Source organism: Erpetoichthys calabaricus, chromosome 4 (genome assembly GCF_900747795.2).
Source record: "Erpetoichthys calabaricus chromosome 4, fErpCal1.3, whole genome shotgun sequence".
In the NCBI taxonomy this organism is placed as follows: domain Eukaryota; kingdom Metazoa; phylum Chordata; class Cladistia; order Polypteriformes; family Polypteridae; genus Erpetoichthys; species Erpetoichthys calabaricus.
Genome location: NC_041397.2, coordinates 147,050,722 through 147,068,043, shown reverse-complemented (window position 1 = coordinate 147,068,043; position 17,322 = coordinate 147,050,722). Strand labels below are relative to the sequence as shown.

Below are 17,322 nucleotides of genomic sequence, written 5' to 3'. Positions count from 1 at the left end.
TATGTAAATAAATAGGTATTACTTACCAGAAATGTTTAACATAGATTTGTTGTTGTGAGATTTATATTTGCATCAGTACATGGAGAAAAAATGCTACTTGCTCAATAACACTGAAGAGTAATACTGAATGGATTCATCAAATTAAATGTCATAGACACTTTGATGCTTGAATTTTCCAATTCTCTCCCTCCTTTTTTTGCATTCTGTCCCAACATTATGGGTACCTTTGTCAATTGATGATTACTTTGATATATAAGAATTTGTGTAAAACAACCTTTTTATGTTAGTTTTAAGGTGCTAAATGTAAGTGATAAGAATTTGTTATTGCTTATAGCTGTTGATTAATCAATAATTAGGCAATGAACTGGATTGACTCTTCACTGCAGTAATAACTCATAAATTGAGACTGCTTACCATTCTCTCCTGTATCGTTTAAATGTGCTGCATGTTCTTTCACTGCTTCTTCTAGCCCTTAAAACTGCCATCTTATTTCCACTTAATCAGTTTTGTTTTTGGACTCTGTCTTGTAAACAACTCATTTTTTCAAACCTTTTACAGCCAGGATCATATTATACGGGTGGCTGCCCCAAACCTTTGTGATTGTCTGGAGTCGATTTGTTACAGTGCCGTAGCTGGCAGGATGGTGTATACCCTGAAGAGAACAGGACAGGACCTGAAAACTACTCTGGGTGGGAAAGTACCGGGGCCGAGTTTCTGGGTGGGGAGTTAGTCTGGAGGTCAGGTGTAACTCAGAACAGGCTTCGCTCCCTATATATAAAGCTAATATATAACCACAGGGTGAGTATGGAGGAGACTAACAGACGTGGACTGGTTCCTGGGGAGGAAACGAAAGGGGGTCATTATGTTCTCTAGGAGGAGAGAGCTGAGCCACCCATTGGAGTTAAGACACCAGAGAAATATGGGCTTTCCCCAGACCAGCAGGTGAGATACTTAATAAATTGGGAATTTAACCCAAAAAAGATAGCCCAAGAACAGGTGGAGGCTCTATGGGAACAGGTGACGCAATAGCTAAGGCCATTTGAACTCAGCACATTTCAAATCGTGTAGAAGGTGACCTGCTTCTTACTGCTAAAGAGCATCCCCACAAAACTCACCCAGCCGGTCTGGGAAGACTTCCACAATATGAATGAGCTCATCGGGCTCCTCAAAAGAACAAAGCCAGCCTCGCAATCTGGGAGAGCAGAACAGTCCTCTAGCGGACTCCGTGTGGTTTATGTCCAACAAAACTGGTCCCTTTCATATGCTCCGGAGTCTGTTTTGAAGTTCCCAGGCCTCCAGACATGCAACCTGCCTGGGGATGAGGTGGAATGTAGGTAGAAGTTGAGGGACAGTTCATGTGCACTTACCAACCCCCTGACACTATCCCATACGGGAAATGTAGTCATTAATGGATTTTAAGTTGAGGTACTCTTTGATTCAGGCAGCAACATTTCCATTGTTGATTGCCAATATGAATTATCGCGACAGTGGATAAAGGTAAAGACCAGTATTAAATGTATACACAGAGAAGTCCAAAAATAAAAACCTGCCCTATGTTTAATTAGTCAGGAAGGATCACTGAGAAAAATCCCCGTGGCAGTCCTCCCTTCAGCACCTTTCCCAGTGATTCTGGGGCAGGACTGGTCTGAAAATAAATGTGGTATGCTTTTGACTACTCCCAAATGAAGCTTAGGCCTAGTTATAGATGAAGATGACCCGACTCAAGCTGTCTCCATGCCATGTAATCACTCGGCGGAGAGAGATACAGAAACCCAAGAAGTGGGCGGGGAGATTCCTGGGGCGTCGCAGGCAGATACATCATCAACCCACGCCTTGACGAGCCGGGATGATTCTCCGCCCCTTGAGGTCTGACTGGACCCTCTCTCTGAAATACAATTTCAATTTAGAGAAACGCCGGCTTCTTTCAAACTTGAGCAGTGGAATGATGACTTCCTTAAGTTTGCGAAAAATGCAGTCATGCTTGTCAATGGCCAATGCACTCATCAACCCGTGCCACAGGGTCGTCACTTTGTGATTGAAAATTATCTATTAAATCAAGTATCGGAACATGAGGGGGATATGAGAAAGCTGTTGCTAATCCCATGAACCTACCAGCGGCAGGTCTGTGAGTTAGCACACGCTCATCCTAGGAGGCCATTTGGGCACCAAAAAGTGCTAGAGTGAATTAAGCTCCGATTTTACTGGCCGGGAATTAATGAGGATGTTCACCGTTTTTGTGTCTCCTGTCCAGAGTGTCAATTATGGCAAATTCCTAGGAGGGACCGTGCTCCTCTCATTCCCCTTCCCCTGGTTGATGTCCCTTTTGAACATATTGGGGTCGATATCGTAGGATCCCTGGAGCCCTCAGCCTGAGAACATAAATACATATTATTCCTTGTGGATTATGCTACTCAGTATCCTGAGGCTGTTCTTTTACACTCAGCCACATCTAAGGCAATCACACAGGAACTTGTGGGAGTCTCTGCACGTGTTGGCATCCCTAAAGAAGTCCTTACGGACCAAGGGATGCCTTTCACCTTGGAGACATTCAGGGAGACTGCCAAATTACTTAAAATAAAGCACTTAAAGCCCGCGGTGTATCATCATCTAACTGACAGTCTTGTACAGAGATTTAATTAGACTCTCAATGCTTCGCAAGGTGGTCAGCAGGGACGGGAGAAACTGGGATTAGCTCCTCCCCCTCATTCTCCACAAGCCTTTACAGGGTTCTCACTGTTTGAATTATTATATGGACAACAACCCAGGGAAATACTGGATATTTTAAAAGAAGGATGGGGAGGAGAGGCTCTTCCCTCTACCAATATACGAGGGGGGACCCAAAAATAACCGGAATTTTGTTGTTGTTAGGTTGGTACTTGTAGTACATGGTTGGGCCGCTAGGGCGATCTAGTTACACTCCTCACAAGTCAGTCTGCCAAGTGCCATCAGTCTGGAAGGTTGTGCTTGTGTTCAGTGAATTTTTTTGTAAAAGTAGTTTTGTGCAAGCGTCGTTTTTTTACGATGGCCGATTATCATGAGCAACACGCGGCAGTGAAATTTTGTTTTCTTCTTGAAAAAAGTGTTGTAGAAACTATTGTTATTGAAACGGTATGACAACCCTGAACCACCCACCCTACTCACCAGATTTAGCTCTGTGTGATTTCTTTTTGTTCCTTCAGATGAAAAAAGACTTGAAAGGAAGGCGTTTTGCTGACGTCGAAGAGGTAAAACAAGAAACGACCAGAGCATTAATGGGCATTACTTCAGAAGAATTTAAAAAATGTTTCGAACAAATGGTTAGATAAGTGTATTTCCGCCAATAGAGAGTACTTTGAAGGAGACTAATTGTAGTTTGTACAGAAAATTAAATTAAACACGTTTTAAAAATATTTCTGGTTATTTTTGGGTCCCCCCTCGTATTAGAATATATTGCACAATTACATGATAGATTTGGAAAAATTCGACAAATCTTAAAAAGTCACATGGAGCAAGCGCAAGCAGCACAGGCCCATTATTATGACTGTGGCATCACCCTCTGAGAATTCCAACCAGGGGATCGGGTCATGGTCTTGGTTCCAACCTCTCATTCCAAAGTACTTGCCCACTAGCAAGGACCTTACGAAATTAAGGAGAGAAAAGGGCTCGTTGATTATTTGGTGAAACAGGCCAATCGTCAACCGAGTGAGTGGATTTATCATATGAACTTGCTGAATCTGTAGAAGGAAAGGGATCCAGATCCCTTCTTCACTCAGCCCTGCTCATTCTTTGCTTAATCTACCACCCTTAATTTTGGACCAGTGCTAAATTCCAGACAGAGACAGGAGCTGGAAACAGCTCTCCTCTCCATTCCTGAGGTTGTGAGTGAGAAACGTGGACAGACCTCTCTGATTACGCATGATATTGTGACACAACCTGGGGCTGTCGTTCGAGAGCACCCCTATCAACTTCCCAAAGCAAAGAAAGTTGAAGTGGAACTTGAAATCAAACACATGCTGGACCTAGGTGTGATAGAGGAAAGTTATAGTCCCTGGTCCAGTCCCATTGTCTTGGTTAGTAAGCCTGACAGAAGTTGGAGATTTTGCAATGACTTCCATCGGCTTAATCCAGTTTCACAATTTGATGCTTATCCGATGCCTCGAGTGGACGACCTCCTCGAGCAGCTTGGACAGGCAAAATTCTTGACACAATTGACATGACGAAAGGGTACTTTCAGATTCCTTTAACAGACACTGCAAAGGTCAAGACCGCGTTTAGTAGAAAGGTGTTGTGGGACTATTCTGTTTTCTGCATCTCCTGCTTGTTCCCAAAACATTAACATTTATATGTTACTTACATAAAAGGCAGATCAAATGTTATTTATTTGGATTTAGTTACTTACTTCCTACAGCGTAAAGTTACAAGTAGACTGCAGAGCTTCCTGTGTTTAATCAACACGGGCATGCTCAAAAAGTACATGTGTAATGCTACGAAAGTGCACGCTGACACTTCAGTATGCGAGCAATGGTGCGAGAATGCAGTCAGACTTCTTCTTTGGGCACATACACCGTCCAGATCTAAACACTAGTGTATAGAGTCACTTGCGTACTGAAGAGTCTATAGCTGCAGATGGAAGCTGCCGTTGCTGTATTTTGTATATAAGACCCAGTTCGGGGGGTGGAATCGTGAACGCAACTGAGAGAATAAAACCGAATAAAAAAAAAAAAAACAAAGCTAAGCTTTACAAGTTTCATAAATTTACACCGGCTGTTACAGGCTGAAATCAAATGTATGTTTTTATTTTAAGATAGTAAGAATAAGAGCAGCTTACTTCTCAAAACAGACTTGTCCGGTCTCGAACCCATGAAGTTTTGATTATCAGTCAACAGTTAATACTGTTGCACCACCGAAGCGGTCGTAGCAAATGCGTACCTTTTGTGAAAGTGTTTATTTGATCTTTGGACTTCAGGCGTCACACATATAGTTTATGTCAACATTTTGTCATTTACTACTAAAATATGAAAAAGTTTCTGTTTTAACAATGTGTTTACACAGATTATTGTAGAAACGGAACACACATGAAATGCATGTGTTCCAAATAATGATCTATTCCACTCTAAAACTCCAGCACTCCACTCCCAGATAATCAATCAAGGCATGAGCTGGGAGAAGTATGTGCTCGTTCTAAGTCGGTGGTGGGATGGAATAGCAGGCTGCTTGCTGCTTGTCATAATCAGCACATTTACAGGACAAAAGACGCTGAGGGAGAGGTGCAAACGGATTTAAGGTGGGCCGGATCTACAAGTTTTTTCGTAGGCTCTGGTAATTCTAGAGTTAATCCAAAGAAATGTTTCTTTGTCATAAAATCAAATGAATGTTCAGGCAAATTATAGAAAAAAACCCAATCTAAATCCGTTAAGTAGTTCTCTCATTCGCTAGCTAAACAAAGGTAAGTTATACTTCGAAGCTGGTGTATGAGTGAGGAGGACCTCGCTCACCTCCCCTCAGACCGCTGTGTGTCTCTCGGATTCCTACAAATAAATCGGTACTATGATACAGCGCAATCAGAGAAGTCGCAACATCAACCGGAATGTTAAAGCTAATTATAGAAAAAAAACTGATCTAAATCCGACAGAAGTTGGATATTATATATATAGAGATTAATACTATCTAAAATATTTTATATATTTCCACAACAATCACAAAGTTATTCAGTAACATAAAAGATCAAGAAGCTGAACCTAACTGAGAAAAATGCATCTGAACCCTGTTAAGTTACCAGCTCTTTGAAAGCTATGTGATTTTTTTGTCTGTTTTAAAATAGTATGTCATGTAATTTAATTAAGATGATATAGGTGGAAGCATGGATTGTACATTCTGATGGATGGATTACTGAGTACTACAATTTGATGGGTTGTATTTTAGGAAGTAAAATAGATCCCATTCACAAATAAACCACCCAAAGATCAGAATACTGTCTGTATGAAATGATAAGCAATCTGCACTATTTTATAAAAAAAAACTAGAAAAGCAGAAAAAAGTGTGCACTTTGGGACTATCAGCAAAATGGTTTTATTAAGTCTATTCAAAAAAATGTAAAACCCACCATAACCAACCATAATATATGTTACTGCAGTTATACTGCTGTCAAGAAAGACATTTGGCATGACATCAGAGTTTAGTTACAAAACTATGGCATCCACCTTCTTTAGTCTTCCAGAAACATCTCAAAAAACTCTTTTAGTGTACTCAAGAAGAAGAAATTCCAGTTAGTATTAGGTTCCCTTGGCTCTTAATGTTTGCACCAAAACACTTGTCCCTTGAAACTTTTCATATTTGATTTTCTTGTTGGTATTTCTACCTTATAGAGTTTGGAATATTAATTTTTCAAGCCCTTTAAAGCTATTTTCAATCTTGGTTTAATTTTTTTCACAATAATCCAAGATGTTAGAAGCTATCTTTAACACATATCTCTCGGTTGAGCTGATGAAGAACTGCTTGTGTCTTTATGCAATGTTACATTTACATAAAAAAAAAATCCCACATTTTTGTAGGAATAACATTTAATTTTTACTGTTTCCTGCTGCATATGTTCCGGGGAAGCAGCCATGGGCTCCTCAGTAACTCCCCCGGGATGCTTGGTGGCAGCCTCCCTGGGTGACGTTGGTGCCTCAGTTTCCCGCAGGGCTTCATGGGAGATGGAGTTCTCCACAACCCTGTGGGGATCTGGGGTTGCTGCCAGGGGGTGCTGCATGGAGCCTCTGTGGACACCTGTACAGCCGCGCCCGGAAGTGCAATTAGCAACAGGTGATCAAACACCTGGAGCACTTCTGGATGGGATATAAAAAGGGCCAGCATCCACCACTCAGGAGCAAGAATTGGGTGGAAGAGGACGAGGTTGCCTGGGAGGAGTGGTGGTACCAGATTTGGTTGTATATAGTAATTGAAGTGCTTTGGGACTGTGTTGAGCCTGTGGGACATGGTGAAGACGTGCCCCACGGCTGAAGAGAAAATAAAAACTGATTTTACACATGTATCTGGTGTGAGTCTGTGCCGGGTCGGGCGCTATATAGCGCCTATTTACACCAGACAAGTGGTAGGTAAAAAACTTTACATACAATATCCATGAATAGCGACCTCACACTATGTTATCTCAATGGAGATTACTTGGAGTACTGTCAAAAATGCCATTGTTCTTTACTATATTTTCAGTGTATATGAAAAAGACTTGTCTTTGGTTGAAATCAAATTGGTGTATAGAAACATTTAACAGGCTTTACCTATTCGAATGTCTGAATTCCCAAGTCGATCAGTCAGCTTACGGTCTTTGATTGCAGACCACAGACAAAATTCTGATATCTCTTGATTGTATTCACTTTCTATAAATTCCTTTCGAACTGTTTTAATGCTTCTCTGGTGCTCCTCACCTAGTTGTCCTCTGTTGTTCACCTTCTACCTTCAGTTGTTTTGTAAGTCAGACAAGGCGTCGCATGTCAGCTGTGTAGTCCTCACTGGCCGTGTTCTCTTGTGCCTGGCTGCAACACACATGCTCTGGGTTCCCTTCATCCCGCATAAATCTTTCGCCTTTTACTAAAGATTTCCGTGGAGAGGACCGTTAAAGAGTCTCAAAGAATTTTTGTATAGCCTGTTTCATACAGGCGGTCTTAGCTTGGTTAAAAGAAAAATTAAGGTCTTTCCTATCTTTGTTCACCATGATTTAGCTGTAATGATGTTTTATGAAACTCTGAGGTAGGGTTTGAGATGGTATCCGCTGTAAGTTTTTTCCTGGGGTGTTTCTTTGGGAGTTTTCAGGGCTTTCGTGTCTCGCTCTTGTGTACGCAATGCATATTACAGATATGGAATCGTATTGCCATGTGGGAGGAAAACATAAAGCTCGATATCTAAGCACACAAGCAGATCTTTAGCTGCAGGTCATATCTCTTACAAGACCATGCAGAAGTTACCTTGGGCTTCAGGAAGAACTATCAGATGATGGCACAGCTACATACCTCAGCAGTGGCAAACACAGCATAGGTAATATGCTGTATCCGAATCTCCCATTCCTCAGATTTTTAAAACATGGTTACATCTTCAAAATTCATATCAGCGGGGAGTGTCCGGGAAGGACTTTGTTATTCCTGGTTTGTAATTTGTTTCTTTTTGTCTTTCACTCATCTTTGAGGAGAATTTAGCAAAGTGGAAAAATGTGCATCAAAGGACATTGCGTTTAAGTCCCCCGTTGATTGCTGCTGATTTCTGAATTCCGTGGAAATGATATTGTGTTCAGCATGTGACCTGAATGTAGCCATTGATACAAGGTTTAACTTGATCTCCAAGGCCTGCCTCCCAAACATTGTACTTTTGCACTGACGTGACACTAAGCCACATGCCACCATCTGTCGCTTTTCAGGGTGAAACATGACATCCAAGTCCCCACCCACACCTGAGATTTTGACTTTCAATAATGAGAAGCCCAACCAGTACCTGCACACTATTAGGGTTTCACTCAATATATCACATAACCCTTGAAGGCGACCGTGTGGTAATCGAGCATTTAGTGGCCCGAAGTAGCATGACGAGAACCCTATCGACAAGCACGGTGTGGACATTGGTGTAAAGAAGAAGTCACCAGTTCTGGACATGTCCATTGTGTATTCCTGCTGTTCCCTTATGCGGCCCAAGGCAGCAGGAAAATCAGGAAGAGTGGAAATGGCGGAGAATAACCAGGGTATGCTGACTTGTGTCCAGAGGCCTTGCAAGAAATGAGATGTTGATTAGCTTAAGTGGCGTCACCTTGTTTCTCTGGGGGGTGGGCGGGAGTTTCTTGCCCCTACCCATGATGCATTGCAGAGTGTGCACATTCAATAAATGCAGTTCCTTATAATCTAAATTCCTTTGGCTGATACCGTTTTAATGCTTCTCTGGTGCTCCTCACCTAGTTGTCCTCTGTTGTTCACCTTCTACCTTCAGTTGTTTTGTAAGTCAGACAAGGCGTCGCATGTCAGCTGTGTAGTCCTCACTGGCCGTGTTCTCTTGTGCCTGGCTGCAACACACATGCTCTGGGTTCCCTTCATCCCGCATAAATCTTTCGCCTTTTACTAAAGATTTCCGTGGAGAGGACCGTTAAAGAGTCTCAAAGAATTTTTGTATAGCCTGTTTCATACAGGCGGTCTTAGCTTGGTTAAAAGAAAAATTAAGGTCTTTCCTATCTTTGTTCACCATGATTTAGCTGTAATGATGTTTTATGAAACTCTGAGGTAGGGTTTGAGATGGTATCCGCTGTAAGTTTTTTCCTGGGGTGTTTCTTTGGGAGTTTTCAGGGCTTTCGTGTCTCGCTCTTGTGTACGCAATGCATATTACAGATATGGAATCGTATTGCCATGTGGGAGGAAAACATAAAGCTCGATATCTAAGCACACAAGCAGATCTTTAGCTGCGGGTCATATCTCTTACAAGACCATGCAGAAGTTACCTTGGGCTTCAGGAAGAACTATCAGATGATGGCACAGCTACATACCTCAGCAGTGGCAAACACAGCATAGGTAATATGCTGTATCCGAATCTCCCATTCCTCAGATTTTTAAAACATGGTTACATCTTCAAAATTCATATCAGCGGGGAGTGTCCGGGAAGGACTTTGTTATTCCTGGTTTGTAATTTGTTTCTTTTTGTCTTTCACTCATCTTTGAGGAGAATTTAGCAAAGTGGAAAAATGTGCATCAAAGGACATTGCGTTTAAGTCCCCCGTTGATTGCTGCTGATTTCTGAATTCCGTGGAAATGATATTGTGTTCAGCATGTGACCTGAATGTAGCCATTGATACAAGGTTTAACTTGATCTCCAAGGCCTGCCTCCCAAACATTGTACTTTTGCACTGACGTGACACTAAGCCACATACCACCATCTGACGCTTTTCAGGGTGAAACATGACATCCAAGTCCCCACCCACACCTGAGATTTTGACTTTCAATAATGAGAAGCCCAACCAGTACCTGCACACTATTAGGGTTTCACTCAATATATCACATAACCCTTGAAGGCGACCGTGTGGTAATCGAGCATTTAGTGGCCCGAAGTAGCATGACGAGAACCCTATCGACAAGCACGGTGTGGACATTGGTGTAAAGAAGAAGTCACCAGTTCTGGACATGTCCATTGTGTATTCCTGCTGTTCCCTTATGCGGCCCAAGGCAGCAGGAAAATCAGGAAGAGTGGAAATGGCGGAGAATAACCAGGGTATGCTGACTTGTGTCCAGAGGCCTTGCAAGAAATGAGATGTTGATTAGCTTAAGTGGCGTCACCTTGTTTCTCTGGGGGGTGGGCGGGAGTTTCTTGCCCCTACCCATGATGCATTGCAGAGTGTGCACATTCAATAAATGCAGTTCCTTATAATCTAAATTCCTTTGGCTGATACCGTTTTAATGCTTCTCTGGTGCTCCTCACCTAGTTGTCCTCTGTTGTTCACCTTCTACCTTCAGTTGTTTTGTAAGTCAGACAAGGCGTCGCATGTCAGCTGTGTAGTCCTCACTGGCCGTGTTCTCTTGTGCCTGGCTGCAACACACATGCTCTGGGTTCCCTTCATCCCGCATAAATCTTTCGCCTTTTACTAAAGATTTCCGTGGAGAGGACCGTTAAAGAGTCTCAAAGAATTTTTGTATAGCCTGTTTCATACAGGCGGTCTTAGCTTGGTTAAAAGAAAAATTAAGGTCTTTCCTATCTTTGTTCACCATGATTTAGCTGTAATGATGTTTTATGAAACTCTGAGGTAGGGTTTGAGATGGTATCCGCTGTAAGTTTTTTCCTGGGGTGTTTCTTTGGGAGTTTTCAGGGCTTTCGTGTCTCGCTCTTGTGTACGCAATGCATATTACAGATATGGAATCGTATTGCCATGTGGGAGGAAAACATAAAGCTCGATATCTAAGCACACAAGCAGATCTTTAGCTGCGGGTCATATCTCTTACAAGACCATGCAGAAGTTACCTTGGGCTTCAGGAAGAACTATCAGATGATGGCACAGCTACATACCTCAGCAGTGGCAAACACAGCATAGGTAATATGCTGTATCCGAATCTCCCATTCCTCAGATTTTTAAAACATGGTTACATCTTCAAAATTCATATCAGCGGGGAGTGTCCGGGAAGGACTTTGTTATTCCTGGTTTGTAATTTGTTTCTTTTTGTCTTTCACTCATCTTTGAGGAGAATTTAGCAAAGTGGAAAAATGTGCATCAAAGGACATTGCGTTTAAGTCCCCCGTTGATTGCTGCTGATTTCTGAATTCCGTGGAAATGATATTGTGTTCAGCATGTGACCTGAATGTAGCCATTGATACAAGGTTTAACTTGATCTCCAAGGCCTGCCTCCCAAACATTGTACTTTTGCACTGACGTGACACTAAGCCACATGCCACCATCTGTCGCTTTTCAGGGTGAAACATGACATCCAAGTCCCCACCCACACCTGAGATTTTGACTTTCAATAATGAGAAGCCCAACCAGTACCTGCACACTATTAGGGTTTCACTCAATATATCACATAACCCTTGAAGGCGACCGTGTGGTAATCGAGCATTTAGTGGCCCGAAGTAGCATGACGAGAACCCTATCGACAAGCACGGTGTGGACATTGGTGTAAAGAAGAAGTCACCAGTTCTGGACATGTCCATTGTGTATTCCTGCTGTTCCCTTATGCGGCCCAAGGCAGCAGGAAAATCAGGAAGAGTGGAAATGGCGGAGAATAACCAGGGTATGCTGACTTGTGTCCAGAGGCCTTGCAAGAAATGAGATGTTGATTAGCTTAAGTGGCGTCACCTTGTTTCTCTGGGGGGTGGGCGGGAGTTTCTTGCCCCTACCCATGATGCATTGCAGAGTGTGCACATTCAATAAATGCAGTTCCTTATAATCTAAATTCCTTTGGCTGATACCGTTTTAATGCTTCTCTGGTGCTCCTCACCTAGTTGTCCTCTGTTGTTCACCTTCTACCTTCAGTTGTTTTGTAAGTCAGACAAGGCGTCGCATGTCAGCTGTGTAGTCCTCACTGGCCGTGTTCTCTTGTGCCTGGCTGCAACACACATGCTCTGGGTTCCCTTCATCCCGCATAAATCTTTCGCCTTTTACTAAAGATTTCCGTGGAGAGGACCGTTAAAGAGTCTCAAAGAATTTTTGTATAGCCTGTTTCATACAGGCGGTCTTAGCTTGGTTAAAAGAAAAATTAAGGTCTTTCCTATCTTTGTTCACCATGATTTAGCTGTAATGATGTTTTATGAAACTCTGAGGTAGGGTTTGAGATGGTATCCGCTGTAAGTTTTTTCCTGGGGTGTTTCTTTGGGAGTTTTCAGGGCTTTCGTGTCTCGCTCTTGTGTACGCAATGCATATTACAGATATGGAACCGTATTGCCATGTGGGAGGAAAACATAAAGCTCGATATCTAAGCACACAAGCAGATCTTTAGCTGCGGGTCATATCTCTTACAAGACCATGCAGAAGTTACCTTGGGCTTCAGGAAGAACTATCAGATGATGGCACAGCTACATACCTCAGCAGTGGCAAACACAGCATAGGTAATATGCTGTATCCGAATCTCCCATTCCTCAGATTTTTAAAACATGGTTACATCTTCAAAATTCATATCAGCGGGGAGTGTCCGGGAAGGACTTTGTTATTCCTGGTTTGTAATTTGTTTCTTTTTGTCTTTCACTCATCTTTGAGGAGAATTTAGCAAAGTGGAAAAATGTGCATCAAAGGACATTGCGTTTAAGTCCCCCGTTGATTGCTGCTGATTTCTGAATTCCGTGGAAATGATATTGTGTTCAGCATGTGACCTGAATGTAGCCATTGATACAAGGTTTAACTTGATCTCCAAGGCCTGCCTCCCAAACATTGTACTTTTGCACTGACGTGACACTAAGCCACATGCCACCATCTGTCGCTTTTCAGGGTGAAACATGACATCCAAGTCCCCACCCACACCTGAGATTTTGACTTTCAATAATGAGAAGCCCAACCAGTACCTGCACACTATTAGGGTTTCACTCAATATATCACATAACCCTTGAAGGCGACCGTGTGGTAATCGAGCATTTAGTGGCCCGAAGTAGCATGACGAGAACCCTATCGACAAGCACGGTGTGGACATTGGTGTAAAGAAGAAGTCACCAGTTCTGGACATGTCCATTGTGTATTCCTGCTGTTCCCTTATGCGGCCCAAGGCAGCAGGAAAATCAGGAAGAGTGGAAATGGCGGAGAATAACCAGGGTATGCTGACTTGTGTCCAGAGGCCTTGCAAGAAATGAGATGTTGATTAGCTTAAGTGGCGTCACCTTGTTTCTCTGGGGGGTGGGCGGGAGTTTCTTGCCCCTACCCATGATGCATTGCAGAGTGTGCACATTCAATAAATGCAGTTCCTTATAATCTAAATTCCTTTGGCTGATACCGTTTTAATGCTTCTCTGGTGCTCCTCACCTAGTTGTCCTCTGTTGTTCACCTTCTACCTTCAGTTGTTTTGTAAGTCAGACAAGGCGTCGCATGTCAGCTGTGTAGTCCTCACTGGCCGTGTTCTCTTGTGCCTGGCTGCAACACACATGCTCTGGGTTCCCTTCATCCCGCATAAATCTTTCGCCTTTTACTAAAGATTTCCGTGGAGAGGACCGTTAAAGAGTCTCAAAGAATTTTTGTATAGCCTGTTTCATACAGGCGGTCTTAGCTTGGTTAAAAGAAAAATTAAGGTCTTTCCTATCTTTGTTCACCATGATTTAGCTGTAATGATGTTTTATGAAACTCTGAGGTAGGGTTTGAGATGGTATCCGCTGTAAGTTTTTTCCTGGGGTGTTTCTTTGGGAGTTTTCAGGGCTTTCGTGTCTCGCTCTTGTGTACGCCATGCATATTACAGATATGGAATCGTATTGCCATGTGGGAGGAAAACATAAAGCTCGATATCTAAGCACACAAGCAGATCTTTAGCTGCGGGTCATATCTCTTACAAGACCATGCAGAAGTTACCTTGGGCTTCAGGAAGAACTATCAGATGATGGCACAGCTACATACCTCAGCAGTGGCAAACACAGCATAGGTAATATGCTGTATCCGAATCTCCCATTCCTCAGATTTTTAAAACATGGTTACATCTTCAAAATTCATATCAGCGGGGAGTGTCCGGGAAGGACTTTGTTATTCCTGGTTTGTAATTTGTTTCTTTTTGTCTTTCACTCATCTTTGAGGAGAATTTAGCAAAGTGGAAAAATGTGCATCAAAGGACATTGCGTTTAAGTCCCCCGTTGATTGCTGCTGATTTCTGAATTCCGTGGAAATGATATTGTGTTCAGCATGTGACCTGAATGTAGCCATTGATACAAGGTTTAACTTGATCTCCAAGGCCTGCCTCCCAAACATTGTACTTTTGCACTGACGTGACACTAAGCCACATGCCACCATCTGTCGCTTTTCAGGGTGAAACATGACATCCAAGTCCCCACCCACACCTGAGATTTTGACTTTCAATAATGAGAAGCCCAACCAGTACCTGCACACTATTAGGGTTTCACTCAATATATCACATAACCCTTGAAGGCGACCGTGTGGTAATCGAGCATTTAGTGGCCCGAAGTAGCATGACGAGAACCCTATCGACAAGCACGGTGTGGACATTGGTGTAAAGAAGAAGTCACCAGTTCTGGACATGTCCATTGTGTATTCCTGCTGTTCCCTTATGCGGCCCAAGGCAGCAGGAAAATCAGGAAGAGTGGAAATGGCGGAGAATAACCAGGGTATGCTGACTTGTGTCCAGAGGCCTTGCAAGAAATGAGATGTTGATTAGCTTAAGTGGCGTCACCTTGTTTCTCTGGGGGGTGGGCGGGAGTTTCTTGCCCCTACCCATGATGCATTGCAGAGTGTGCACATTCAATAAATGCAGTTCCTTATAATCTAAATTCCTTTGGCTGATACCGTTTTAATGCTTCTCTGGTGCTCCTCACCTAGTTGTCCTCTGTTGTTCACCTTCTACCTTCAGTTGTTTTGTAAGTCAGACAAGGCGTCGCATGTCAGCTGTGTAGTCCTCACTGGCCGTGTTCTCTTGTGCCTGGCTGCAACACACATGCTCTGGGTTCCCTTCATCCCGCATAAATCTTTCGCCTTTTACTAAAGATTTCCGTGGAGAGGACCGTTAAAGAGTCTCAAAGAATTTTTGTATAGCCTGTTTCATACAGGCGGTCTTAGCTTGGTTAAAAGAAAAATTAAGGTCTTTCCTATCTTTGTTCACCATGATTTAGCTGTAATGATGTTTTATGAAACTCTGAGGTAGGGTTTGAGATGGTATCCGCTGTAAGTTTTTTCCTGGGGTGTTTCTTTGGGAGTTTTCAGGGCTTTCGTGTCTCGCTCTTGTGTACGCAATGCATATTACAGATATGGAATCGTATTGCCATGTGGGAGGAAAACATAAAGCTCGATATCTAAGCACACAAGCAGATCTTTAGCTGCGGGTCATATCTCTTACAAGACCATGCAGAAGTTACCTTGGGCTTCAGGAAGAACTATCAGATGATGGCACAGCTACATACCTCAGCAGTGGCAAACACAGCATAGGTAATATGCTGTATCCGAATCTCCCATTCCTCAGATTTTTAAAACATGGTTACATCTTCAAAATTCATATCAGCGGGGAGTGTCCGGGAAGGACTTTGTTATTCCTGGTTTGTAATTTGTTTCTTTTTGTCTTTCACTCATCTTTGAGGAGAATTTAGCAAAGTGGAAAAATGTGCATCAAAGGACATTGCGTTTAAGTCCCCCGTTGATTGCTGCTGATTTCTGAATTCCGTGGAAATGATATTGTGTTCAGCATGTGACCTGAATGTAGCCATTGATACAAGGTTTAACTTGATCTCCAAGGCCTGCCTCCCAAACATTGTACTTTTGCACTGACGTGACACTAAGCCACATATCACCATCTGTCGCTTTTCAGGGTGAAACATGACATCCAAGTCCCCACCCACACCTGAGATTTTGACTTTCAATAATGAGAAGCCCAACCAGTACCTGCACACTATTAGGGTTTCACTCAATATATCACATAACCCTTGAAGGCGACCGTGTGGTAATCGAGCATTTAGTGGCCCGAAGTAGCATGACGAGAACCCTATCGACAAGCACGGTGTGGACATTGGTGTAAAGAAGAAGTCACCAGTTCTGGACATGTCCATTGTGTATTCCTGCTGTTCCCTTATGCGGCCCAAGGCAGCAGGAAAATCAGGAAGAGTGGAAATGGCGGAGAATAACCAGGGTATGCTGACTTGTGTCCAGAGGCCTTGCAAGAAATGAGATGTTGATTAGCTTAAGTGGCGTCACCTTGTTTCTCTGGGGGGTGGGCGGGAGTTTCTTGCCCCTACCCATGATGCATTGCAGAGTGTGCACATTCAATAAATGCAGTTCCTTATAATCTAAATTCCTTTGGCTGATACCGTTTTAATGCTTCTCTGGTGCTCCTCACCTAGTTGTCCTCTGTTGTTCACCTTCTACCTTCAGTTGTTTTGTAAGTCAGACAAGGCGTCGCATGTCAGCTGTGTAGTCCTCACTGGCCGTGTTCTCTTGTGCCTGGCTGCAACACACATGCTCTGGGTTCCCTTCATCCCGCATAAATCTTTCGCCTTTTACTAAAGATTTCCGTGGAGAGGACCGTTAAAGAGTCTCAAAGAATTTTTGTATAGCCTGTTTCATACAGGCGGTCTTAGCTTGGTTAAAAGAAAAATTAAGGTCTTTCCTATCTTTGTTCACCATGATTTAGCTGTAATGATGTTTTATGAAACTCTGAGGTAGGGTTTGAGATGGTATCCGCTGTAAGTTTTTTCCTGGGGTGTTTCTTTGGGAGTTTTCAGGGCTTTCGTGTCTCGCTCTTGTGTACGCAATGCATATTACAGATATGGAACCGTATTGCCATGTGGGAGGAAAACATAAAGCTCGATATCTAAGCACACAAGCAGATCTTTAGCTGCGGGTCATATCTCTTACAAGACCATGCAGAAGTTACCTTGGGCTTCAGGAAGAACTATCAGATGATGGCACAGCTACATACCTCAGCAGTGGCAAACACAGCATAGGTAATATGCTGTATCCGAATCTCCCATTCCTCAGATTTTTAAAACATGGTTACATCTTCAAAATTCATATCAGCGGGGAGTGTCCGGGAAGGACTTTGTTATTCCTGGTTTGTAATTTGTTTCTTTTTGTCTTTCACTCATCTTTGAGGAGAATTTAGCAAAGTGGAAAAATGTGCATCAAAGGACATTGCGTTTAAGTCCCCCGTTGATTGCTGCTGATTTCTGAATTCCGTGGAAATGATATTGTGTTCAGCATGTGACCTG

General features: G+C 42.9%; 7 non-coding genes across 7 annotated transcripts; all 7 read left to right on the top strand.

Moving 5' to 3' along the window:
- The first annotated feature begins 7,522 nt into the window (after positions 1-7,522).
- Positions 7,523-7,638, top strand: LOC127527719 (U5 spliceosomal RNA). Its single transcript, XR_007934884.1, has one exon. It is a non-coding gene; the product is annotated as a U5 spliceosomal RNA (small nuclear RNA).
- A 1,392-nt stretch (positions 7,639-9,030) lies between these two features.
- On the top strand, positions 9,031-9,146 carry LOC127527718 (U5 spliceosomal RNA). Its single transcript, XR_007934883.1, has one exon. It is a non-coding gene; the product is annotated as a U5 spliceosomal RNA (small nuclear RNA).
- A 1,392-nt stretch (positions 9,147-10,538) lies between these two features.
- LOC127527717 (U5 spliceosomal RNA) lies at positions 10,539-10,654 on the top strand. Its single transcript, XR_007934882.1, has one exon. It is a non-coding gene; the product is annotated as a U5 spliceosomal RNA (small nuclear RNA).
- Positions 10,655-12,046: 1,392 nt separating this feature from the next.
- LOC114651499 (U5 spliceosomal RNA) lies at positions 12,047-12,162 on the top strand. The gene has a single exon (XR_003716196.1). It is a non-coding gene; the product is annotated as a U5 spliceosomal RNA (small nuclear RNA).
- A 1,392-nt stretch (positions 12,163-13,554) lies between these two features.
- LOC114651498 (U5 spliceosomal RNA) lies at positions 13,555-13,670 on the top strand. Its single transcript, XR_003716195.1, has one exon. It is a non-coding gene; the product is annotated as a U5 spliceosomal RNA (small nuclear RNA).
- A 1,392-nt stretch (positions 13,671-15,062) lies between these two features.
- On the top strand, positions 15,063-15,178 carry LOC114651497 (U5 spliceosomal RNA). Its single transcript, XR_003716194.1, has one exon. It is a non-coding gene; the product is annotated as a U5 spliceosomal RNA (small nuclear RNA).
- A 1,392-nt stretch (positions 15,179-16,570) lies between these two features.
- Positions 16,571-16,686, top strand: LOC114651496 (U5 spliceosomal RNA). The gene has a single exon (XR_003716193.1). It is a non-coding gene; the product is annotated as a U5 spliceosomal RNA (small nuclear RNA).
- Positions 16,687-17,322: the final 636 nt, after the last annotated feature.